General features: G+C 39.2%; 1 long non-coding RNA gene across 1 annotated transcript; it reads right to left on the minus strand.

The window, feature by feature from the left end:
- Positions 1–6,801: 6,801 nt before the first annotated feature.
- LOC146768000 (uncharacterized) lies at positions 6,802–23,633 on the minus strand. Its single transcript, XR_014954422.1, has 2 exons — positions 9,219–23,633; positions 6,802–8,914 (listed from the first exon to the last, which is right to left on the minus strand). It is a non-coding gene; the product is annotated as an uncharacterized LOC146768000 (long non-coding RNA).
- Positions 23,634–27,589: the final 3,956 nt, after the last annotated feature.

Below are 27,589 nucleotides of genomic sequence, written 5' to 3' on the forward strand. Positions count from 1 at the left end.
CTAAAGTAATTGGTTGCAGAGAATAAAACATTCATCATCTATTTCCAAGCAACACATCACAATAACCCTTCTCTCTGTCCACCTTTTCCCTTCAGGCACTTCTTGATCCCTTCCTCCCCATACAGATTATGAAGGTAATGTTCCTTTTACCTGGGCCTTTTGCCCCAGCCATTTTACTCTTGTGCTTTGAATTCCTCTAACATCCTCCTCTGTGTCATCACATCATCTTCAGATGCCTTGTTCTGTGCTTCCAGCTTCTCCTCTCTGCTTATTCATCTTCATTTCCAAGTGTTCAGCCCCAGCAATCCCAGTCCTGCTACTAAACCATCATCAGATTCACACATAGGGAACTCCACATACCCAAGAGTCCTCTCTCACCTTTGCCCCCTCCATAAAGTGATCTTGAAAGCCCTATTCTTCCTCTACAACATAATACAGGACTCATTGCTTTTGTGACATCTGTGAGAAACTCCTAACAAAGCTGATAATGAAAATGTTATCAACTATTTAGGTACAATCAGTCCATATTACAAAGTTTATTAAATGCAGGTGAAACAAACAGTAACTGGACACAGCGGTAGGTGATTCTGAAGGTTTAATTTTTTAGAGCTGAGAAACAAAACTCTGATAAGTATGTGTGGTCTGAAAAAAATCAAGCTTTTCAGGAAAAATACACCTGGATACCAAAGACATCTGAGATGACCCCATAAAGGTACAAGGGATTTTGAAGGTCTGTTACAGAAACTATTTTTAAAAGAGGAAGAAATAAAAAGAAACGTTTACTTCAGGTACAACCTTTACTCCATTGCTTATGTGTCATTTATGCCTACTGGATTGAGTAGCAGACACATGCAGTAGGAATGAATAAATCCTGAAAGTCAGCTTATCAAAAATAGATTGCCAAGTCATGATTTCAGCTTCCTCAGTTCCAGTGGATTGCCAAGTATCCCCTGGGTTTTTACTGAAATTTGGAGAAGAACCTTCTGAGGAATAACTGACCTGACAGAGAAGACTTTAGAGGAGGCTGGAAGACAAGGAGCATTTTGAAGATGGATTCTGATAGAAAATCCCTGAAGACAGCTAGCTTAAAAGGTGAAGTATGGTCAGCATTTTTCTCCAGAACAGGATGCTGCTGCGTGCACCAACTGGCACACCACTTCCTTTATCCTGACAGCTGCTGGATGCTGATAGGGATACATATTTAACATTTTCCTCAGTCCAGCATACTAATACTAAGCCTTACTCCATCTTTTGCTAAAGGTTCGGCAGAGGTATATACCTAGAAATGTTAAAGCTCCTCTTTGAATCCAAGTTCAGAAGAACAAGCCCAGTCCTGATGTGAACACAGCAATGTTTAGAACGTGCAGTCATGCCACACTTGCAATAGTGGGGCTTCTCCACTGACATGCTGTGGAAAGGAACAGCACATCGAGCACTGATGCAAGAGTCAAATTGGTAAGTAGCTGCATAAACTTCCTCTATGGCTCATACTAGACCTGGTATTTGGTGTATTTTAGGTGCTCTACAGAACAGTTATTTATAGAGTCAAGGTTCCAAGAAAGGGTCTGTACCATAAGCTTTTGTTTCCTGCCTGAGAAAAGAGGCAGTCCTTCCAAAATGAAAAAGTAACTCTGACATTCTGAGCTTGAACCCTGGAACAGAAAATAGTTCATTTACAAAGAATCAATCCCATCACATACAGTTGCTTTGAACTCTGTTCATAATACAGTTAAGTGTAAAATACATCAGTTCTATCAAACAGAAAAAAGCAAACTTAGCTGGGTGAGTCATGATGAGTTGTGAAACTGAGGGAGCTTGCCCTGTCCCTTGGGATAAATAAATTGTCATCGATTCCCCCCTCCATTCTGGTGATCTCCAGAGGGAAGCAGATTGTGATGAGCTAGTAAACTCTAAAACCAGGAGCTTCTTGCACACTCTTTGTCTTGAGAAGGGAAAAGACTTGGAAAAATCTTGTCTCCTCCCTCATAGCAAAGACACAAAGGCCACCTTTGTGTATCTCATGTCAAACTGACTTGGAACACGGCAGGACATCAGAAAGAAATTCCCAAGTCCTTCTACTGCTTCTGTACTGGCTTGTTTCTCAATGCTCTTTGTAGAACTCCTCTGCAGATAATCCAGTGGAAAAACAGCTTGGAGCAGATAATTGCAGGGGCTGGGAGGGAAGGGATAGCTTTGCAGGGAGAGGAAGTGAGCTCTGCCTTTTTTCTTCACAGTGCAACTGCCCCACACAGCAATTCCTCTCTCCCTACTGATGTGGCTATGACTGATCTATGCAGACCCATTCCTCTAAGTTCAGCCCTGTCCACACACAACAGGCAGTGCCTTAACTGTAGCACAAAAGACTCTGTGAAGACAATCCGGCCATTGACAGATTCTTCACAGTCCAAGTGAGGACAGCGCTGCTGTGAACTCTTCTCCTCATCCACTCCTCTGCCTGCAGAGGAGCTCAGATGTTCCCTTCCTAACATGACAGACAAAATCAGCTGGGTGACTTCAAACCAGCTGTTTGAACTGGTTGAACTAGGCTGGTACTTCTGCTTGACACAGAAGAGAGACTGTTGGTGCTGGTGTTGATTATTGCCCTTGGCCCGCAGAGAGGAGCCCAAAGAGGGCATCTCACCATGGCCCTTCATTACTGACAGACATTAATCCTTTTCAGCTATTCCTGTGAAGGAATAAAGATGGGCACTTTTCCACCAACATTATATCTTTAAATGCAGTATGATTTTTAATCCAAATAATTTAAACTTGAAAGCTCTCTCACATTTATGCACATCCACCAGCCTTTGAGATGAGCTAACCAATAGAAATCACAAAATCTTACTTTAACAGCCTACTTTATGCTGTAGGCAATTAGCATTCACTATACTTTTTGAATTACAACTTCAAATACAATTTCTTTCTATTTTCTTCAGTTTAAGGTAAACTTCTGTAGGGTACAGTCCAGTTCCATAGAGGTTCACAGCAAATACTGAGTATTTCACACACAGGGAAGAGGTCATAGAGTATTTGTGCACTGTTCTACCTCTTAAAGTTCTCATAACATTAATTATTAATTATTCACTTTGTGAAATCTGTGTCACAGAAGTTACATGCTGTTGCTTCTTAAATTGACTGGTGTAACCCTGACAAGGATCTAATTTAAATCAGTCTGTTGCTTAAGATTATCTGGATATTTTTTGTGCTGTGCCAAACCCTGGCTTGTGAGCTCACCCTGCATGAGACATATCAATCCTACTAAATAAACCTAGCCTTGCATCTTAAACCTACAATCCAAACCCATATTCTTTACCTGCAAATCCAAGCAACCAAAGTCAGAGATACATACTACTCGTTATTCTGTTTTCTAAATATTATTTGAGAAGAATCAAGGTTTTCAAAGATGGACACCAGAAATGGGTATTCAGATTTATCATAATGCAACTGACATAGAAATTTATTTATTGGATGTAAGCAAAGGTTTATGCCAAATACTTTGGAAATTGATTTAGAAGTCCTGCATGGAAGCAGCTCTGGAAGCAAATGAAAAACACTCAGCTTCTCACAGATCTCCCTTTTTTCCATTCACCTTCCACCATCTTCTAAACCACAGTTAGGGAATTGAGATCTTAGAACAGACAGGGCTGTAATCCTCAAAAATTCTGGGTAATAATTGACTGAAAGGGAGCAACTTTTCAGATCATAGAATCAGACACAGGTTTGCTGAACACAGTAGCTGAACACAGTAACTTGATCTCAAAGAGACTGGAGGTCAGTAGACTCAAATATGTGGAGCCAGGAGAAGGATGAAGAAAAAGAAGACAAACCTAATCTCTAATCCAATCTAGGAGTGGCACTGGCAGAGATAAAAGTTACATGTGACTAAACATCAAGGTATTCTATCAATAAGATGAAAAAAGCAGTGACAACAACCACTGAAAATGCAGGAAAATCAAAAGGCTGAAACATCATAAATCTAAGTTCACACACCACTGATTTGTTAAATTCAAAGCCAAGAGCTCCATTCTTCCTACATGGTATATTTTGTGAGCATGAACAGCATATTGCACTTCTATGGTATCATAACTTTTTTCCCCCTTGTTTGTCTGTGAAAGAGAATCTTCAGTTCAGGCCCAGAGTCTTAACCAAGGCACTGAAACCTACCCAAGTTAGAATTCCAAATAAGAGCCAAGAAATGAAAATTCTGTCACTACCTTGGGATGTTGGTACTAAAGGATAACAATGGCACGTAGGAGGTCAGCACCAGCTGTTCTGCTGACAGCATTGTAACAGATAAAATGGGACAGTGGTGAATAGCAAAGAGTACATTTGGAGCTGCAGCAAGGAAAGAAACAGAAGGAAGGGAAATATGCCCTTTTAGCACCACTGTGAATTTTCCTGCAGAATGGGGCTGTAACGAGGCTCTAAACAGAGAGGAAATGGGTCCATCACTAAAACAGCAAGTGCACTGAGATGGCTTTGCAAACTCCTTCCACCAATATCAGCAACAGTGCCTTTGAAGACTGAAGGATTGTTTGACCTGCACACATTAACCTACAGATCAAAACAAAAAAACACAACTAGATCTTCTCCACCAGATTCCTGTTAACTCACTTATTTAGGCAGATCCCCGCATTACTAAACCCTTGATATCTCAGAAGCCAATAAAATAAACGCCACTTCAGGAAAACAAGCCAAAAATACCTACATTTTCAAGTCTTGAGTTTGAGGTTTGCTTGGTGGAAATTGTAACATGGTTTTGCTGTTAATGACACTTGTGACTGGAATGAGGTATGTGCATCACACAAATTCCATTGTGCTCTGCCACTGAGAGGTCTGTACATGCTCAGACTGAGGGAGGAATGTTTCACATCTGCATAGCTGAGCAGAAAAACTCAAGGAACTCTAGAACTGTTTGAAGCAACTAAGGAAATAGGCTGATACTGACTTCTGCAAGCTGGTTTTTTTTTCTAAATTTTAGTTTCTTGGCAAACACAACAAGAAAAATAAAAAGACATTGCATTAAACTTAGTTCTATTTTCTCTTGTTAGAATTCAAACCTAAAAAAGTACTGGTAAAAATAAAGAGCTGATCTCAGCACTCCAAAAATTCAGACATGGGGGAAAGGAGTACAGGAAGAGGTGAAATGGAGGTCAGAGGATAGTGTTGGAAAAGCACCTGTGAAAAGCAGAAGTTTCAGACTGTTTATAACCCACCAGCTGAAAATGAGACCTGTAACAAAAGCTCTAAGAGCAGCCAATCTGTGAAACCAAACCTGCAGATAATAACTCCTAAATCACAATCTAAAAACTGTAGAACTTAAAAATGCATATTAAGACTGTCTTTACAGCAAGTGTTTTTCTGTAGATAGACAGCAATTAAGATACTGGTGCTCACCACACTCCCCCTTCACCCGTGTAAGCCTCTGGCTGCCAGTCTCATGTTCTACCCCCATGGACCCTATTGCCAGGACGTAACCCCAATCCAGAGGAAACAACAGTGAAATATAAAGCTTGTTGAAAACTCTTCTCAGTGCTCAGCCATCCATCAGCAAGTCTGTCTTCCTTCAGCCAAAAGCACAAAATTTTCCATTTTCTCCCTCATCTTCCATCTTGTGGTATATCTTTGCTAAGACAACTTGGCACATGGCAGCAATATGTCCTGGTGTCCCCAACCTCCTCCTGTTTGCTGCTTCTTTCTGTAAACTGTGACACCATTTCTGATCACCCTCTGGTTTCTGCTGTCATTAAGGACAGTCTCCACAGCACCACTCCAATGACTCCAGCAGAGATAAGCTGTATCAGCAATATAACCAAGAATGGATAACAGTAGGATAGTTTTATGGCTGGAGAGTTCCATAAACAGCATATGTCCTAACTGCATTATAGAGATGGACTTTAATGGATTCACCTTTACCCCACATAACTGCTCGATTACATCACTAGGAACAGCAAGATAACCATTAGCTGAATTTGGTTTTGTTTTTTTTTTTTTTTTTTTTTTACAGATACACTGGAATAATTCATTTGCAAAACAGGACTTTAAATTTGATTCTTGAAAAGGTATAACAGGGCTCAAATCAAAGTGTAGTTCATATTTGCCAGCTTTCTGTAAACCAGAGACCACTATGTTACTGGGCTTCTGGAAAACTTGTCTTTTACCTCCCATTTCCAAACAGGTGTAACTGTTACTTAAAGAACATTAATTAAGATAGATCCATTGTGATTTCAGAGTACTTTTTGTCTAAGCTTGATAAATTTATCACAGACAGCCTTAACAATACATAACGAGTTATATCTGCACTTTCTGCATGTCTATGCAATTAATTTTCTATTTGTGAAAGGAAATGGAAAATGAAATATTGTGCCCTTTCTAATGCAGAGGCAGATGTAATGAATGGCTTTGGCAAATAGTTGTCAAAGTATGTTAACTAACATCTACAAATCTTTTCCTTCCTCAACAATAGTTTCAGGGCCCAGGATAATTTACTTCCCTTTTTTGTCAAACTGATATGACATACTGAATCCACTGTATCTACATAAAAGAAAGATAATTGAACTCAAGTTGCAAACCAATTGTCTTCATCTTTTAACTACAGTCTTGAGAGATCCCAAGCACAGATTAAAATCCACAGTGCTGATCTCTTCAGTATTCCTGCTAGAGAACAGAAATCTGGTAGGCAAACACTTGAACAGAAGACTCCCCAGTTTTGCAAGAGACCGTTGACACACACTCATCACTCTGCTTGCAAAGGGAACAATCACTGTATCCTGAACCACTTTTCAGCCCCCTTTCTTTGTGGGGTATGGGTATTCACAATCTTTGCATCTGAACTTTAGAGCTGGCTTCAATACCTTTAAATTCTTAGATTCAATACCATTAGAAAATGGCTATAATGCTCGTGCAAGCAGAGCATCCCATCCTGTTTCCAGACCATCAGGCAATTTGCTGCAGCTCTCCATTATTCCATTCATGCAAATAGTGATATCCATAGGGCAGCCTAAAGAGCTTATCTTCTGCTGTCCCCCAAACACAGGGAATTATTCACCAAAACCTACCTGACTTTAATCTTCTAGTTTGCCAGCTTAAGGCTTCAGAAGGTTAAGAAGCCCTAAGATGAAGCTGGGCCTTTTGGGGCACTCAGTCTTTCATGGCATGCCCACATACCATTCTACTCCTGCTATCAGATTTCACTTTTATTTGTGAACTGGGGAAGCAGAGCATGGTTTCTAAACTTCAGTTGCTTTCATCCTTTCACATAACTAAGTCCAGTTAAGTTGTCCAAGCAGTTTTGACTATGTTTTTTTCTACCTTTGGAGACCTTGCAATTTTCCTAATACTCTTAAAAACATTTGCTTTTAACATTTGGACATATATAATATTAGTGTGATGCAAACCAGCCAATGTCAAGCGGTTGGTAAAGCCTGAAATAGTTTAGGAGTCAAATAACAACAATGTACAAAAAAAAGCAACACCAAATTGCTTGTAGGTCAACAGTGACAGACAGCACTGAGCTACAAGAAGTTCTACAGGATTACACAAAAGAAGAAAACAACACTGCACCCACAAAAGCAACATTGAAATGACCTAGCAGTAAAACAACCATAACATTCAATCTGCAAATAGACTAAGGAGAAAGAACACCTGGATGAAAAACTCCTAACACAGATGTCATTTTTTACCTGAAGTCATGAACACAATTGCACTCACCATGGGAGAAGTTCATCCTCTTATAGATTCTTCAAAGCCTTCTGATTTTGAAATGCTCAGCCTGACACATGGAACTGACTGGATACAAGTGCTCCACAGGCACAGAGGCATTACTCAGTAGGGAAGGCCTCAGAACTGAGGAGGCATGAAATGTATAGGCATTGGTAGCATTTCAGCATTCTGTCTTTCCCACAGTCAGTAGCATCCACAAGAGTTTCCTTCCAGCATCAGAGCAATGCAGCATTCACATCCATTTCCTCAAGCAAGGAAACAAGTAGAGAGGGAGAGTCCCTGGAGTAATCATCTACCTACTGATTCAAGTACTCCCTTAGGAAATTCACATTCCTCATCTGCTCAGTTTGAGCAGACACACAGGCTTCATTCCCCCATACTTCAGGTGACACCTGAGCCTCCCCTCTGGAGTTCCACTTCCACATTGTGTAAGTAAGGTCAACAGTAATGGCCTGTAGAGATCAAACTTTGGGTCCCTAAAAGTTTAGGGAGCAAATCAGCCATGTTTTTGCAAGTATAAATGGAATACAAACATCTTCAAAGAGATCACCAGCCATACACATGCACACACACCCAGCTCAAAGGACTGACATCTGTCTGGTATTACCAAAATGTTTCTGAAGTAGTTGATGCTTCCCAGGCATGTTACACCTGAAGAGTAGAACAGCCTAGCCAGTAGAGCATCTGCTTTACCAAGCACCCCTCACATGAAAGAAAAATTATGGGAGCAATAAACTAAATGCTGAAGGCAGCACTGCAAAGCCACAGAACCCACAAGCTGGATAAGCAGCATGAGGCTACTACTGAAAAGGCAGGTAATTGTTTTGGGTCCTCCTGGCCTCTGTACCCACCTGATTCCTTCCTAGAGCCAGGTATCAGCACTTCTGCATAGACACAGAAGTTGTGCAAAGCCTTTGAAAAAACACTCACCAAGAAATACTAACTGACTGAGCCAGAACAGCCTCAGAGTTCATTGCCAAAGACACAAGGTATTGTGGAAGGACAACAGTTACCTCACAGCACAGTGGGCACCAGCAGATGTCGAGGAGTGCCATGTGGGAACCAGCCTGCCACAAAGGAATATTAATGTCCTCAGCAAAAGCAACCAGCAGGATTTCTGAGACTCAGAATCAAAACTGTTCTGGGGTATGGGCACAGGAGACAGAATGGCAGCTGTATCTTCAGGTGTTTGCTAGAAAGCACAAATATGGGGAAAAGTTACACATACTGAAGCTGGAAACAGCTACAAAACTACACACAGCCCATCCTACTTTTTATTGCACAAACTACAAGCTGAATCTGAAAAGCAACTCAGAAGATACCACTGCTCAAAATGCAGCTGGGCTCAGAGGTTATTAGGGCTTGTTGACACCATTGTTTGAGCCCTTCAGATACAGACAAACTACTGGTATGACAAGAGACAAAACTGCAATACAGACACTGTTAATTCAATGCAGCACAGCCTTCACAAGGAACTAATAAACAAGGATACCAACCTCAGGGTGCTGCCACATGAAAAGGTGTGTTGAGTGAAGCAGAATGCAGGTTCCATCCCAATGAGCTACACAGCACTGACATCAAAAAATGCATCCACCCAAACTGAGTTTCATAAGTGTTTGGATCCATCTTTCTCTCAGGATGGCTACTCAAAAAAAACAGGAAATCAGAATGTGAATTGAGTAGATATGAAGTCATATATAAGACTATCAAATCATTAGAAAGAAGGAATCCTTCTTTCTACACTTCCAGGGTAGTGGCCTGAGTGTGGAAAATAACAGATGCTGTATGCTGGCCAGGCATTTCAAGTGATATAATTGTCATGATGAGTGAAGATGAGACACATGAGGAAGTGCAAGCAACAAAAAAGTAGCTGTGAACATAGAGAAGACTCCTAAGAGACCCTGAAGTAAAACAGAAATGAACCTACTGGCTTTGTATTCAAACATCTTCATTATTCTAAGTGACTCTTTTGACTGCTGAGAACTCAACAGGTCTTTCATTACCACAATAGCTACCATAAAAACACTTCTGTACATACAGTGTCCCAAACCATGCAGCTTCAGAAAATACATTTTCAGTTACCAAGAAAAGAGAATTCAGTTCCACCACACACCAAAAGGTCAAATCTAACTGGAAAGTTATGAACAGCAATGACAGGCGAGTCATTCCAGACTGGGGAATATCTGGGAAGGCACTGAGAGCAGCGAAAGACTAGTGGTAGAAAGAACAATGGATGAAAGAGAGGGGAACAAAAATGTGCAACAGCCAAAACCTGTCTAGTCTGAAAAGACAGCAGTCAGAACTAAAACCAGACACCACTTATTAAGAAATTGTTTCCATTGCCAAATCATGTACTCCTGAGCAGTGCTTTGAACAGATAAATTCTTATTTATGTAACATGACTATGGTTTCATCTTTCTCACTGAAACAGCACAAATATTCACACACACCATACATATCATATGCACACATGAATGTGGAAACTAGTGAGAACACCACCATGAGCCAATAGGCTCATAGCATCTGGACACTCTTTCAAATCCCCTGGAGAATAAAGTCAGGACAATGTCAAATTCATAGGGAAATATCTGGTTTTCAAATCAAAGCAGATGCTTTCAAAGTTGAGCTCATGTTATGGGTTTGTGCATTCAGATGTGCACACACGTGTTACAAGCAGGATGGAAACACAATAAGCTCCATAAGCATGTTTACTTTTTACCTCTGATAAATACAAAGGAAGTGATTCAGACTTGCCCAGAAGGCAGGGATTCTACTGACATTATAGGTGTCTGTGGTTATGTCTAGGAGCCTTCAGACAGGTACTACTTTTGAAAGAAATATTGAAGTCAGCTTTAAATTATTGAATCCAGGCATAGGTACCAGTCTAGCTGTGGCAGCCTGGAGCTCAGCAGGGGCTGATTTATCCTGCTGGAAAGTAATCATCATGTAATTAATGGAAACATCAGTCTTTATTTTTAGGGGGTGGATGGTAAATCTACCAAACATGTTGTTAACTAAAGTACATGTAAATTTGTTAAATACTTATACTTTTTGTACTAACATGAAAGAATGTTTTATTCTATTTGCAGGAACCATTTTCAGGGGAAAAAGTGACTAACAGACCATGCTTGCGTGACAGGCCACAATAAACAGGTTTCATATGCTGAGACAAGAGGGGAACTCCACCCTGCACCCTGAGCTTCCAGTCTTGGGTCTTGACCTAATGGCAAAAGTCCTCAGAGACCCTCTAAGAACTACTTCCTCTTCTCTGGTAAAATAAAGCTTTTGCTTCTCTCAGTTGCTCTCTCCTTTTATTGGGATGTGATAAGTATAAACAACCAAAGTCTTTAATCTGCTTTATCTTCTGCACAGGGAAGGATGGATCCTTGAAATTAATTTTAACAGCAGCATCTGAAATGAAAATCAGGGGCACTGTCTCTGCCAGCACTGCATTCAGAGAAGCACAGCTATTGATTTAGCTCAATTATGTTTTAAAGTAACATTGGATTTGTTAAACAAAGCTCAGCATCTTGGAGTTAATGGCACTGGCCAAACAACCTCAGTTCAAAGATGCCACTATCTGAGGTGGAAGTACCACTGCATTGTCACATGCTGCTTCTCACCCAGTGCCTGTCAGCTGAGGAGCTAACCCAGGTCACCTTCTAATGGCTACATGACTTACTCCAAGTTAGCTCAACTCTTTCTACAAGGCCCTGAACCAGCCCATGGAGTCCCAATTCAAGGCTGCTCACCAGTGTTCTGACCAGCAGATTTTGAATTGGCTCTTGCTCTTCTCAGAGCTGTGTTCCTGCATGTGCTGGCACAAAACAGATCAGCAGCTGGGCATTCCCAGAGCTGCAAGCAGACTATCACATTCACGCCCTGGTGACTTGAATGAGGTGGGCCACAGCCAGCTACTCCAAGCCTTTCTCAGGGCACTCCTACTCAACTGGCACAATCACTTCTAATTTTTGAAGTTAACTTCTGTGGTGGTAGATGTCAAGACAGAAACAAAATGCAGCATTTAAATCATGCCAGTGCAACACCAAACAGCCAAAATATCAACTACATGCTGCCTTTTTATTAAGGCATCAGTCATTTTAATTGCCTTACACAGTGGAGTTCTGGCTACCCACTTAAGCTTCTGGACACTGTGGATAAGTATTTAATGACACCAGTAGCTCCAACAGGTGAGCCTTTCAGTATTTTCCTTCCTATCATGAGGGCTCCATGTCCTCCTTTCCCAGCCCACTCCAAAGCATTCCTTTTATTTCTTCAGGTCTTTACAGAACAAGATGCACTTTCAGTATTTTAAATTATTATATGATTTTATTATTAAATTATTTTGAAGGAGCAGGAGAATCAAAGGAAGACAAGTGCAAAACCACACCAGCAAATAAAGTATGAATGCTTTAGCATTCATTCAAATCCATAAGGTATAAAGGATTTGGGGAATTAAGACATACCCTTCACACCAAGGATCTTTAATTGAATGCAGACAAGTTATAGTAAGAATTGACATTAGAGAAAGATGACACTGCAGTGAGATCAAGGACTGATGCTGCTTTTATACTGGAGCAGAGGGAAGACTGGGGGTCCTTCCTTCCAATCCCTTCGAGATACTTTCAAACCAAGCTATTACATGAGATGGAAACAGTGCAGGGAGGAATATACTAAGTAGGGTTCCCTTCTGGTACATATATATATACATATATATATACTGGACTACTGGACTTCAACAAAGAGGAGGTTGCAGTGAAGAGACTGATGGACTTAATAGCAACACAAAACCCAGCAGTAGATTTCTTGTGAGATTGGATTGGGTGCCAGGGAAAGTAGGGCAAAATATTCCATTAACTTTCACAATTCCAAGGCTATTAATCTTCAAGAAAAGTGGTAAGTTACACAAACATATACAGGTGTCCACCTAAAATTACTTGTTTTGGAACTCCCTTACCTTAGTATTGCAACTACATATACAAACAAATGCTACGTGTCACAGGATCTTCAGACCCACAAGGAGAAGGACAGTAGTCAAAATGTTTACATGAATTGAACAAAGGGTCAAAAAAAAAAAAAAAAGCAGTTTCATTTCAAATACATCTAGGGCTTTCTCATTAGGCCATGAAACTCACAGGTATTAATCATGAAAATAAATGTTCCTTGCCCCTAGGTGCGACACAGTTCTTACACAAGAGAAATGACCAATACAACTCTTTCTCTCATCAAATTACTGAAGATGAAATGAATTTTAAAACAATATCCCAGGTGGATTATGCATTTAGCTACTTAAGAAGAGACTTTGTAAAGACCCCCATTTATTACTTTGAAAAGCCAAGCTAGTAGCTGCCAATAATTAAGGCACAGTCTTGTTCACATCTCACCTTAAAGGCTTTGGAGCTGAAGAGCCTATGGATAATAGCCAGCTGCACCTCACGCTTTGCTTTGAAAAGTTTTGAAATAAAAGTAAAACCAGGTAAGTAGATTGTGTCATTCATCAGCACCTTATTGTGGGGACTTATCACAGGAAAACAACTAATGTTTCATATATTGCATTTTAAATTAAAAAAAATTATAGAATCGATCCTATACATGCATACTTACCTATACATTATATGTAATCTCACAAAAATAATAATAAAAAAATCACTGAAAGACACATGTTTAAATAGCACTAGACCCACAATTTAATAGGATTTCACTTAGGCTAGGCTTTTCACGAGTATAAAATGGAGCGTGTGATGTATTACATGCAGGATTAGGGCTTGTGGAGTGATTGCCAGACCTACACTACAGCTCCACTAGGGCTGTGTGCAGACTGTACCCCACACACTGCACTCTGCCCCAGCAGCTCCTGCACCCAGACAAGGCTTTTGTGCCATTCAGCTACCTCTGAGGGTGCTTCCTTTACTCCACTTCACCAGCCCAGCACATTGAAAAAATCCAGCAAACACAACTCACATTCCAGAAATGTCAGGGGTTTAGTTATAAACCATGATATGGACAGCCAGTTAAGCAAAAGGGTATCTTTTCTATTTGAACTCTTCAAGTCTTAGTCAATGGAACCTCATTATGTTTAGAACAGGTTTTCAAACTTTCCTTAAGAAAACGAGAGCTTGAAAGTGTAGAACAAAAGCTCTGATTTTCAGAAAACTCACTGAACTTCAGACAAACAAAAACCCCACACGTGGTTGGAAATAAGATCACAAGCAAAAGCACTACTGTTCCTTAACTCAGGGTTCAGCTCTGTGCCATTTCCAGCCCCTCTCAGCATTGCTCCTGGCCTGCCTTTCTCCTCACTATGTTGTAAACCCCTAACCTCCTCCTGGCACCTAGAAATGGCATTTGCCAAATCCCACAATAAGACATCCTCGGATGAGTTCAGCTGCCAATAGGAAAGCTTTTCTGCAGGTTGAGGTTCTTCAGCCTGCTTGCCTTAGCATGAGACAAGCTCCTGTGCCAGTGTACAGGAGGCTGGGGGGAACTTCAACAGCACCAACTAGAGAGGCTTCAACTGGTCTAGAATCACAATTGCATTTAGCTACAGTAAATCCAAAGCCACTGGTGTTCAAGTGTCCAGCAGAGTATTCACCCACCTAAAATATTTTTTTCCATTTCTGAGGGGTGTAAAACCAAGCTCCTCTTTCAGACATGCCAGTGTAAATCCACAGCAGAAGCCTATGACAGCAGCAATCTGTTCAGATCTACCTCAGAGTAATTGACAATAGCTTTTGGCACAGCTGACAAATTCAAGGGGACAGGGTTTTAAAATCACAGCTGAAGTTCCTACTGAAAGTGTTGCTATATGAACTTCTCAGTAATTACAAGAACTTATGTTTTAATTCAAGCCCATCTCAATTAAGTGGCAATTCTGTGGTAACATGATTAATACCCAACAATCAAGTCAATAGTTTCCTACTGTCCACATAGCAAAGCTATGAGCTAAGCAGTGTTGGGTGAACTCTGAGCTTAGACAGAAGATTTTCAGGGCACTGAGAACCTGATCCATTTCTCCCAGAAATCTTCAATCTATTCTTTCAAAACCCTGACCCAAGGAAAGCACTGCAGGAGCCATAGTCAAGTTCAGTGGGTGGCTCTTCCCTGGACAGAAGTGACAACACAAGAAGAAATTATCAGGGCAAGAGGTACCACTGTGGATATTTAGCTGGGCTTCCAAGTGGTATCAAAGATTAATAAGTAACAGCAATACAAAAATGATAGAAATTCAGAGGGCATCTCAGAGTTGGGATAATTCAGGCAAATCCCAGTTTGAGGAATAAAGATTGTACTGATTCCAAATAACCACTAATGAAATCTATTTCATCCTGGTCTGAAGCGTGGTAGAGCCTCACAGCACCACTAATCAGCTGCATGTTTGAGTGGTGATATAATCAATCTACCCCATTTTTAGACTGTTACAAGATTAAAAAGCATTGTATTAATGAAGAAATTTTCACTTAAAAGGAGCAGTGGTGACAGCACAGAGGGGAATGTTTGTGTGTGGTCTTCTCATCAGTGTTTCCCCGACATTTAGAACATGGCAAGCCTTAAAATTAAAAGAGTAGAGGAAAGTACAGGGGAGCTACAACACTGAAATGTTTCAAATAAAAGGAAAAATGGAAAATGGTACCAAAAGGAGTACATTAAATTAAACAATGAACTTTTATAGACAATCTATAAGAGAAACTATATGATGATCTACAGAATAATTAGTTCCAAAGTTAATTCATATGCTTATACAGCGCTAAAATATAAAGTGGCTATTCCTGAGAGTTTTCCATTTTTGTTAACTTTTTAACTAAGGACAGAAATTTTAAAGGCACATTAAAATTATCATCTATCACTAAATTACGTATTATACAAATGTAAATGTGATCACACCACACTTACATTCTTATAACAATAAACTATTCTGTTTTCTTCCCCCTGACATTTACAAAATTCATTTGGAGGAGTAGGATACACCTTACAGAGATTAGTGATAAATCATGTATTTTTAATGAATATCAATAGGAGAAACCCCAGGACATAACCCACCATCTAATTTGATTAAACTGTGCTTAAGGCAACACCACCTCTCTGGCTGGGGAATAGCACTATAATGACTTTGTGAGCATTATTGCAGGCTGTTTTAATGATTTAATGAACTGACTCTATATTTAGTTCAATAGCCTTAAAATGATTAGTGTTTAAGAAAAATTAGCTCACTTTGATCTGATTCTATTTGATAGTAAGTTTAAATAACCTAACCCTTCAAAACACAGTGGAAAAAAAATTCCTAGAATCACAGCCAGCTAACTGCTAGAAAACATTATGGCAATCATTAATAACAGTTCATTTATGTTTAGCTACAGCATATGGAATGACACACTCATCCCCCAAGATGGGACACAGCAGCATATATTAAGTTGTATTATATTATTTTTTGCTGTTTTTTTAATGTGAAAAATAAACCGGGGGGGGGGGGGGGGGGGTGGCGGGGGGAATCCCTCCTGTATGCTCATATAATGCAAAAAATTTTTCCTTCATCAATGGTACCACTTAAGAATTTTATCTTGTGGGTCCAGAGTATGGTTCTGAATCATCTAGAGACGGGAAAACTGTGTTGGGATTCTGGAGGCACAAGCTATGCTTGATGGCATTAGGCAGTGCTGGCAAGTTACTTCAAGTGCTCAAGCCATAAATGCAACACAGTCACTGCTGCTGAGAAAGGGAAACAAAAACATGCCACGATGCTAAAAATAACACTTCCAATAGGAAATTTACAAAACATGGAACTAAATTTGAGCTGATTTTCTGAAAGGCTGAAGGCAGAAATATCCACTCTACAGGGCTATCTTTTCACTTCACCTGTGCAGACACTGCAATCCTTTTGTTATCCCAGCCATCCCAAGTGTATCATATCAACCCACTCCCTACACCACACTGCTAGAAGCAAGTCCACAAATGCCCAAAATAATAACCCACTGTGCAAATTCAAAAGCAGGTACCCAATTCAACCAAAAATCAAACCTAGAAGTGGAATTTTTTCAAGAAACACCCCTAGCAAGGAGATATTTTGTTGGTTGAAATAAACACCAAAGGGGAAATGCCAAGTACAAGCTAAAACTAGAGACTAGTGCAAGATACCCTCAGACCTCAGGTCACATTTTTCCACTTTCCTGTTCTAACACTATAGTCATGAACTGGTCTTTGAGTTTTAGTCTTAAGCAGTTCACCTACCCTTTAAAGTGACCTCCAAATTGACAGGCAGCAAACACTTTTGTCTCCCCAGCAAAGAAGTGCAAATGAATTTGTTGCCAACCCACTCACTGTAGGAGCCAGCAAGTTGCAATGGAAATCCAGGAGCTGATCCCATCACCCCAGTGAACATTTTTCCCATGTCCCTTCACAACTTGCCTGATCATGTCCTTTGCAAAGTACAGGAGTTTGATTTGCTCAAAAGCAATTTCTTGGTGGCATTTATCTACATAAAAAAATGTTTGGGTACATCTAGAATGCTCATACTGCTTTTTCTTACAGTTATTCCTTTGTGTCTCAATGCTCTGGATTTCCAGCCATCCATCAGGAACAGCGGGCCAGGCTCTCCCTGATGTTTGCTTTCCAAATTATTTCATATAATCTGTGCTCCTACAGTATTTTTTCCCAGACCTCTGATTTTTACTGTGTTGGTCACCCTTTATGTTCAGTGAGTATTTTCCAATGTTTTATGTTTCCTGAAGAAAAATCTTCAGGAGACCACCACTTTCATTCCAGACTCACAAAATTGGTAAATATCACCCAATAGAGTTGATTTATAACAAGATTTGGTTTTTAGTTCTGTCAACTCTTCTTCAAGCAGAGGACAACTTATATTTTCCAAGAAATTCCAGTATTTTTAAATTTTTATTAGAACCTAATCTAGAATCTAATTTTTATTTTATTAGAATAAAATAATAAATTATATTCTGTGGCAGTGACACTCAGAAGTTTTGTGTCTACCCACATGTTCCACTTTAATATGATTCAGCATCAACAAATTATTGTGTAAAAGATAATATTTATCATATATGGAAAGTGGTATCTTGGTAAGAGTACAATTACTTGAATTCTGCTTTGAGTTCCAACATGAAACATGTCAAATAGTTCAATAAGGCACACATTGTCCAAATTACACGCTCATATTACTAAAGCACTGGCAAATTGAGTTAATTTTCCCTTTCTGTCAAAAGCTACAATCAGATTGACACAGTCCCATGGAACACTCCAATTTCAACTAAACTGCATTTTCTAACAGAAAACTGTTCCATAAAAAAAAAAAATCAGCCAGCTCTAATGTGCCTGAAGTCTATGCAATTAAAAAAGTTTCTAAATATAGCTTTAATCATGGCCGACCCCAATCTTCTCAGAAGTCCTTGCCCTCCAGGCCATCCCAAAGGGATGGGAACATCCAGTAACAAGCCAAAAGTCTCATGACAGTGTATTGACCCCATTTGATATTTATCTCTAGCCATTTGTGAAAGCTTCCCATGAGCTTAATTAAGCTCATTCATTTCCACAAATTATGGCATGCTAGAAAATATTAGACTTTCCTTTGATAGATGAGATTCAGATGTGGAAGTCTTATGGGAGGCAAGGTGTCTCTCAGGCTATTTGACAGAGTAACTCATGAAACAACTTATCTAATCCCTCCCCTCCACAAGGTGGAAGTGGAATGCATGTAGGATTGTGCCCTGTCCAATGCAAACCCCAGCCACTTGCTGGGAAAAACTGGGAAAAACTCCCCACATTGTGGAGAAACTGAACCCTTTAACTAGAGGTGGATTGCAAAGCCACAAAACAATTTCTGTCCTTCATGAGGGTATTTAGAAGGAAAAACTCTTGCATCAAGAAGCAAAGACTTGAGAAGCAAACAGGGTGAGTGGTTCTGCACTTGGCATTTGGGTTTGGCTATGAGTGTCATCCTTCTCTTTCCTACATTATATTTTTCCATTTGTGCTATATTTGACTGCCCTTAGGGAATTTGCTTTTTGTAACAAAGCCCATCTGAGGGGACACTGTGACAGCCTTCCACCGTGCAAAAGGCTGCTGCAAAAGCTCACTACTTATTCTACACAGATAAGGCAAAATACCAGGTAAAGATAATCAGACATGAACAGAGGAAAGCAGGAAGACTCACTCTTTATCATTATGGTCTTAAAGTGAAGCCAGACAAACTTCTGTCTTGAATAACAGGTAAAATTGATCCTGCCTCAGGGCAAAATAATAAGCTAGCAAATCCCTCAGAGCTGCTTCAAGTTGGGATTTTTTTGTTGTTTGATTGCAAGTTTTTTTTAATTTAAGAAAATCCATGATAACTGCAGGCTGGAAAAAGTGTACCTTAGTCTCCTGTAAAAACCATTTCTTAATATCAAACCTAAGTAGGAAAAAAATATTTCCCTAACGTAGAAAAACATTTTTTCAAAATGTTTTCATTAATTTCACACTAAAGCATTAGATCATGAGGTATAAGCTTAAACTTTGTTTATTACATACTTTTTCTCCCACAAGTGTTTTCCTTTACAAAGCTGCTTCAATCTAGTATGTGGTCAGCTGAAGACCAGTGCTAATATAACAGTATTTTCCTTTCCTGAGTATATTTAAGCACTTTGTTTACTTTGGAAAATTCATAATTCCTATGCTATCCTAATTGCTCCATTTACCTTTAACATACGTACACAGAGTCCATACCAAGGAGTTCAGATACTTCATGCATAAGAAGAGCATTTGGTCACCACACTGGTTCCATCATTCCTAATTTTTCCAGCTCATTTAACACCTTTTCTACTGTTTTATGCATACTGAGCACCAGTCTCATCTCAGCTGTGCTACCACCTTTGCACTACATGTAACCTGAAAAACACATTTTCATCTTGAGGTCCTTCAGTTCATCCAACACCTCAAAGAAAAGTTTTTTCCACCCTTCATATCTGGATCATGAGCTATCTTCTTACTGTACACAAATACAGATCTGTTTTCCCCAGTACATGGAAGTTCAGAATTTCCCGTGATTTTGTTCTTCTGAGATTACAGTGAAATCTGTTTACCAAGTTGTGTCCCTGAAACAGAACATCACAACAGTGGCACAAAAACCAAAATGATACCCATGTGAAGTCTCTTTCCCTATAGGAGTTAAAAAGTCATTTGTACCCAAAACAACCTGTTTTCTTTAATGTTTCTTTCTGGACATAACTTACTTGGAACAGCATAATGGATGTAAAGCATCCTGGTTTTATACTTTGTTTTTTTATTATTTGACTTGGACAAACTCCAAGTGGCAAGATAATACATTTCATGCAGATGAAGGTACTTGAGCAATCTGCCTAAAAATAGTAATGTTTAATGTATATGGTGGCTAAAAATAGTCACAGAGTCAGCAGGTATTGAACAGCTACAGAAAATCTCAGCCAGAAGGATCTGTTTACACAGATACTTCTGTCCCAAGACTAAAGCATATTAAAAAAAAAAAAAACAAACAAACAAAAAAAAAAACCACAAAAAAAACCCAACCCCAATCACCACACACATCTGGTTGGGGGATTTTGGTTTGGTTTTTTTTTTCCAGCTACTAATAGATCAGGACACAACATAGGTGCGACAGATAAAACCACTACTGAAGGGGAGAGTGTGAGAAATAGAGCAAGAGAAGTAAATTTGCTGCTCTATATCTTGGCCCTATACCTACAAAAATAAATGGCTTGTGGACAGTTTATCTCAGGTCAGCAAAGCTTCCACTATTAAGTAGTTCCAGCTGGTAGGGATTTCCTAATTCCCCACTTACAGGAGCCTCTCAAATGACTTGTTCAAATTCATGCAGATCTGGGATTCCAGAACAGCAACCAAAAAAATACTGTACCATAATAGCAAAAAATCCTACCTTGAGCTGTAAGTGAAATTCCAACAGCAATACCTCCCGAAAACTACATGCTTCCCTTATGAAGCTTTCAGGTACAGGATGCACACAAAGCATAGTTAAAATCTGAAGAAAAGTGAGAGCCAACCTTATTCTGTCAACACTGACCTATTTTGTTCAGTCTAACAGCTCAAAAAGCTACAAATTTGGTGAAACGTGGATTGTAAAACTGTAACACTCCTCAATTACTTTTCGTTGGCCAGACAGGCAAACCTGTCATTTGACAGCACATCACGATCCAAGATAGTAAACTCAGAGGTCATGAGAAAATGGCCACAGGTACAGCTTGCTAACCTTTCCTAGGTAATTTTTCACAGTTATCATCCAAAAAGCATAAAAGCATAAAAGACACGTTATCTTTGAGCTGTGTTTACTGTAACATGGGTGAGATTCCCTGTAAAACCACTTACTAGGTACCTGTTGTGTGTTCTTCAACACAGAGCCAAATCAGTAAAACATCATCTTGACAGTGTGTCAGGAACAAAACAACACCTCTCCTCCCAGAGACCAACACATTATTTATCATTCTGCTCTGACTTACCTTTGCTTCCCACCCAGCACTAGTTCCAAAAGCACTTTCCTGCCTGGTTTCTTAAGACAACATTTGAAGACAAAGCTAAGCCAAGAGTCCCAGAACCTGGTTCACATTTTCCCAAAAATCCATTGGAGTTTTGCTCTTACCTGTAAGTAGACACTTGATCACAACATTTTTACTTATGTTTATCTTCTGAAATCAGTCAAGCAGTTTCTGTGGGGGAGTTTGAAAAACAAATAAATTAATTTCTCAATTCTCCTAATAAAGTGTTGTCTTCATAAAGCTTTGTACTACATTCATTGCAGGGACAAACTCCAAGATTGATTTCAGTGCTCCCTGGATTATCCTCTCAAGGATTTTGGGTTTTTTCCCATCCCCTTTAAATGAAATCAAAGTCTACAGCACAATGGTTTCAAATGAAGGATGCCCAGCAGCCCACATGGAAATTTACAGCCAAATTAACATGCAAATCTTGACACTTTTGATACCAAATTTGAATTCTGTAGAGAATTAAGTTCTAATTTAGTATTGAAACCTCTCATGTTGATTCTTCTTTAAACTGAAGTCAGTTGTATGGCTGAGAAAAGTTAACCCTTGTATTCCAAAGAGGTATTAAGAGGTAATAGGAACCAGGCATCTGACACTTCTTTTGGAAGCTTTTAAAAGCTGAAAAGAACTTTAACCAGTTCATCACTGGCTCAAGTTAATACAGGAAAGTGCTGGAGTGGTGTGTATTCAGTCCCTTCTAGAACTGGACAGACACAGAACCCATTAATATTATTAAAGGAATCATAATTGTGTCCCTCACGTGGATTAGCCAGAGCAGTGTTAACACGGGGAACAACTGTCATGCTGTGTCATCCCAACACAGCCTCCTCACTCTGCAGTCTCTTAAAGAGTCAGTGGTCATGTTCAACACCAAGTTTTCACAAATCCATTTTTTAAACATGAGTTGGGCAGGCTTGGCCTCTAATTGAACCATTTTAGTGGGTCAGGCCAGTGCACTAGAAAGCCTTTTCATTATTTAATTCACGTCCACCCAAGTTTGTTCCTCTGAGGAATTTCAGTCCCTGCATTTATGCAAAACTTTGTTGCTGTTACACACTTCTTAGTGCTGTGAACTAGCAGAACATTTAGTTAATTTTCAGCTTCCTGATCATCACTTTTCTGCTGGGGTTTTGTTTGGTTAGATTTTTCTTCCCCAGCAATTTGAGGAATGTTAGGAAGAATATAAATATTTCATTGTGTAGTAGTAGTATAATCAAAATAACTTTGACTGCTTGAATTTATCATTGCTAGCAGAACTCCAGGATTTAGAACTTACTCCATGCTATTCCACAAATGATTATTTCTGGCTGTTTGTATGGCCCTTTACCCTCATAGCCTGTGGCCTTCTTTACTTGATACCTCCCTATAGTCATTGCAAGATCCTTCCCTCCTCTGCATTTTGGAATCGGGTCTGATTTGCAACTGCAAGTGTTTTGTTTGAGAATACTATTATTTATTCTCACAAACACATTTTTGAGGTAACCCACAAGTAATCCATCATCCGATTTCTACTTCATGGCATGTGACAATCATTTATAGTTGTTTCAGGGTTTTTAATAATTACATATCTTACACTCCCCCACACCTGCATAAACATAATAATAAATAAAACCACAACATTTTGTCTTCCAAAAGGACACTAATTGGATTGCTAATAAGAAATCATAGTAATAATATATGATTTATCTTAGGAGACCTACTAACTTGCAGTGGAGTAAAACCATGCCCAAAGCACACACTGGGCATTACATGAGCCAAAGCAGAATGGCAATCTGCATTTTTAAATGCTGCTGTAGTTGACCCTCAGGAGCTGTACTTGGTGCAAATTAGTACAAAATAGGGTGAAATGGAAGAGTTGAAATGGAAGAATCGCACACAGAGCAATCCTAAAACTGGTCACAGTATACATAGGGGAAGAACATCTTTGCAGGCACAATCCCAAAAAACATATATTCAGTCATTTAATCAAGAAGCGGATTGACCATCTTGCCAGTTTTCTGTTCACCTTTTAACCTTTTCATTGCACTGTTTTACAGAGTGGATTAATTGAAATTCTTTGCTCATGTTTTATTTTTGAGTTGATGATAAGTCCAGATAACACTTGGATTTCTTCCTTACACTACAACTACTTTTCTATCAGCACTTTGTTCTGTACCTCCAGCTCATTTCAACTCAATCTTTTCCAAATACCTGGGTCCCTGCAAGAGGATGCCTACATTAGCAGTTTAAAGCTTAACAAACTCGAGTATTTGGTGCAGTTAACTCCAAATTAACTTCCCACCCTGGCTAAGCAGAGATACAGGAGCTCAGAATCAAGTGCTTGGAGCCAGTGTTTTTCTTCCATTACCAGGAGAAAACTGTCAGTGTAAACACTGCCTGCTCCTCTGCAGCTTAGTGATTGCTTATAAATCTGAGCCAGGAGTATCTGGTAGTGCCTTGCACCCTCTTCCCTCAAGTACAAATGACTGCAGGAGGTGAAGGGTAGCACATAAAGATCATTGAAATTTTCTGTTTGTTTTAAAATTGAACTATTTCATGGCTCTCTCTTCAGCTACATACTTTTAACCTCCTTGTTGTGCTGGTGTTTTCTCATTCCACCTCTTAGCATGAAGAACATTTTTATCCCAATCCTAACATTCTACTACATTTAAATTAGATGCTGAGGTGTGAAAAACAGAATCTTGGTGGAATCTTTTTAAAATACAGTGACTAAAATATTCTATAAATTTAGGGCAGAAATAATTTTTATTTGTATTAGCTAGATAAACTGAATTACAAAGAAAATTGTGCCTTAGGCAAGAAAGGAAAAGAAAGATATCTTCAGATATGAATTTTTAAATGCAGGTCATATATGTGCTTTCTTCTAGTTGATCTAGAATATTAAAGGCACCGCATATTAATTGCCATGTATATGAAGACTATACCTAATCATAAGGACCATAATGCTAGAGTAAATAAAACCACTAGAAATAGCTAAGAACAGAGTAAAATTTGGTTACAAACAGGAATTAACAGCGCCAGTTAGAACCTGTTTATCAACAGGTTTAATCCATAAATGCTCAGGCAAACTTAGAAGTAAATGTCTTTGATAACATCTCAACACAGAAGCTTAAAAACAAAACCATTCTCTATTTGCACAGTCAGTCCTGGATTTGCTTTTGTTTCCATGAGCAAGGGCTATCCAGGGCATCAGTAACTTCTCAAATTCCAGAGCTACTTACATTTAGGTTATACATTAGGATTTGCCCTTTCAAGAGACTTTTAGAAGAATACACAATTTGTTCAACTCTTACTTGGCAACTCTATGCATGCCAGAACACAGATACAGAGAATTATCCTCTGAGAGTTAAATTACAATGGGAGGGGGTATGTATTTATAGACACAGACAGTGCATGTGTAACTGCAGTGGGCATTTTCATCAATTAACAAAAGCTTTGGGTAAACCTTAGGTGAAATAGATAAAACCTCTGTCCACAAAGTAAGGGATTAAATTAGTCTGCAAATCACTTCTGATATTTAATATTCCACCTCTTATATTTGCTTTGGCTGAAGACTTTCAGCTTGAGCAATTTCTACTCTTCCTAAATGATAGGTCTAACTATACACTTATTTTATTACTTATTTTTCATTTGTCTGAAAAGACAAGAATGCCCCCTTTTGACAATTCCAGATATTTCCCCTATGAGGCCAGGAGAGGGAGTAGTAGCTTGTATTTTTCTCCAGGAAAATCAGCACTGGACACCAAGTATTGTATTCGGTTCACTGCAGACAACGATCTCTTGCCTTGGTTCGTTATTTTTTATAAAGATCACAAAGAGATTTTTTTTTTTTGGGGGTGGGGGAAGCGGGGGGCAGACAAAATTCACTTTTAGAGAAGAACACCTGCCAGAAGGAAGTTTCAGATGAGACCTACACACTCTGTAAAAGCTAAATCTCTTACACTTTGATGGATGGAAAGCTATGCAGGTTTCTGCACAGCTTAATCTGTGCGAGCTCTGTGCTTGCTTGCCCTGCTGAAGGTACAGCACAAATCCAGATCACCTGCAAGCATGTAAGTGAGCAGAGGCTGGCCAAAACATGATATTAAGGTCAAATAAAAATAGACCCTGCTATTTTTCTGCCTCTAGTTATACAAATACTAATAAAATTCAAAATATATATTTCTCTAGATTCCCACCCAAAATCTCAAGGCTTTTGTACTGATGCTGACAGAAAGAAAAGAGTGTTTGAAAGGACTTTTGCTTCAAGTTTGTCTGCAATGAAACCTGAAACATTAATTGAAATTCTTCCAAGGTTTTGAAAACTTCACCACCTGATCTTAAATTAAATTCCAGTGTTAGGAAGTCAGTCTGAGCTCTCTAGACAGACAGTGGCAAATGGTGTGGTCTTCCAAAAGATGATTCAGAGAAAGAAGAAAAAAACCCCAAAAACCTAAGAACTTACTTGTGTATTTTCCACCTGTTCCAGAGGACTGTTATATCAGCCTGAAAAACAAACGGGGAAAAGTCCACAAATTAAATCATACAATGTATCAAGCAAGGCATTTCCATGAGAAACAACGGGGTAGAAGGCACCAGGCAATCCCAGTTTCAGGTTTCTCTCAGCCACATCCCAGGCAGCAGAACTGGAAGCAGCACAGCTGCACTGCCTTGCACCAGAGACTGTCTCCCCTGACCTCAGGGACTGTCTGAGGGACTGACAGGCTCAGAGAGAGATCAGACACCTGCAGAGAGCAGTGCCAGCCTCAACCTCTCACCGAGAGTCAGCACTGGCTCAAGGGTACTTCATTAGCAGTCTTAGTTGATATCACATTTTTTGTTGTTGTTGCTCAAGCAAGAGGCACATTCCTGCACCTGTGTGATCCTGGAAAACTGAGATGAGCACATTCTTCTTGATCCTCACTCTGTACAATAACCATTAACTGAAACTTCAGCCTGTTTTTCTCAGAGACAGATGCTCTTATGGTATTTAATTAACAGCACACAACAGTCATGACAACTGTAAAATGTCTTATTCAGCTGAAAAAGCACAAGAGTTAAGCCAGCAGCATAAAATGACATAGGGAGAGATCTCAGGTCAAATCTGGGAGAAAAATTTTTACCTGACCCAAAAAGAAGTTAAAAAAAAATTAAAACAAAGTTAACTTACAGCCGTCAAAGCAAGAATACCAAAAATCCTGCTGTACTCCTGAAAAATAGAAGTGTCTCTCTCATGAAAGAATGAATCTTTCTGCATCAGTGAAAAACAATTTGATTTCAAATTCTAGGTTTCACACCATTGGTTAAGTTTCCTCTAACAGCACTGAATTACTGGCTTTAAAGTGTTTACCGGAGTCACTATGTTATAGTCCAGCTACTATATTTTCCAATATTTCCATATTGCAAGGATATTTAGCCACATATCCCCTGTTAAAGCTAAATAATCTTAAATTAAAGAATCCTTGTGTGGCTAACTACCCCTGCAGCTCCTTGAGAAATTTTAATAAAGTACATTCATGTTATAGTCTCTCTTTGGTGAAGAGACAGGAATCATCATTCTCAAGCAATATTGCTTACAAGATAAGTTTGGCATTGGATCAGTGGCATTCAGCAAGGGCAGGGACCTTACCCATATAAAAATTGCAGGTTTCACAGAAGTGCTTGAGGTGCCAGCAATTAAACTATGCAAGTTTGGTTATGTATGCAGATTTTATCAAGCTCATCCTTTTCCAGTAACAAGATACATAAAATCAGTAACATGAAAATAGGAAACTCTTTGTAAAGCATGGCATTCAATATACTGTTTAAGAAAAGCCACTCTGAATACCTTGTGTCTTGTCACTCTATTTACTTCAGTGTGATATAACATAGAACATAATAAAGTTTTTAAACTCCATTTTGCTCCCTGGATTCCTTCACAAACATTCTGAAGCATGTTACCTACAGGATGGAGTGTTCCAAAATAAAGATCCCCTTACAACAAAAGCCAAAAGCACAATCAAGGAAGTCTTTCTCATTGCTCCATATGTTGCTTTTCCTTCCCATTTGACAACAGCTAAAGGCATAGCAACAAGTTTTCTACCAGAATTGGAAGAATTCTGGTAGTTCAGGTTCAGGATGTACGCCTTCCACATGAGTTTGTCTCCATATCAAATTCTGTTCAAATCCAAGTAGGATGCTCACTTTCTTAGGGACTTGCACACTTACCTTTAAAGTTACAGATTTAAAGTAGCTTTTCATCTTCATCATATTATACAGGTTTTTAGTTGTCTCCATACCAATAAGTATTGTTGCCACTGCTGTTAAGCGTTACCAAAAGTTTTGTTTCCTTTAAGTGGAAAATAAATACAGTTGGGTTTTATTCCAATTTTATA

The sequence above is a fragment of the Lonchura striata genome, chromosome 3 (assembly GCF_050655825.1).
Source record: "Lonchura striata isolate lonStrDom1 chromosome 3, ASM5065582v1, whole genome shotgun sequence".
In the NCBI taxonomy this organism is placed as follows: Eukaryota; Metazoa; Chordata; class Aves; order Passeriformes; family Estrildidae; genus Lonchura; species Lonchura striata.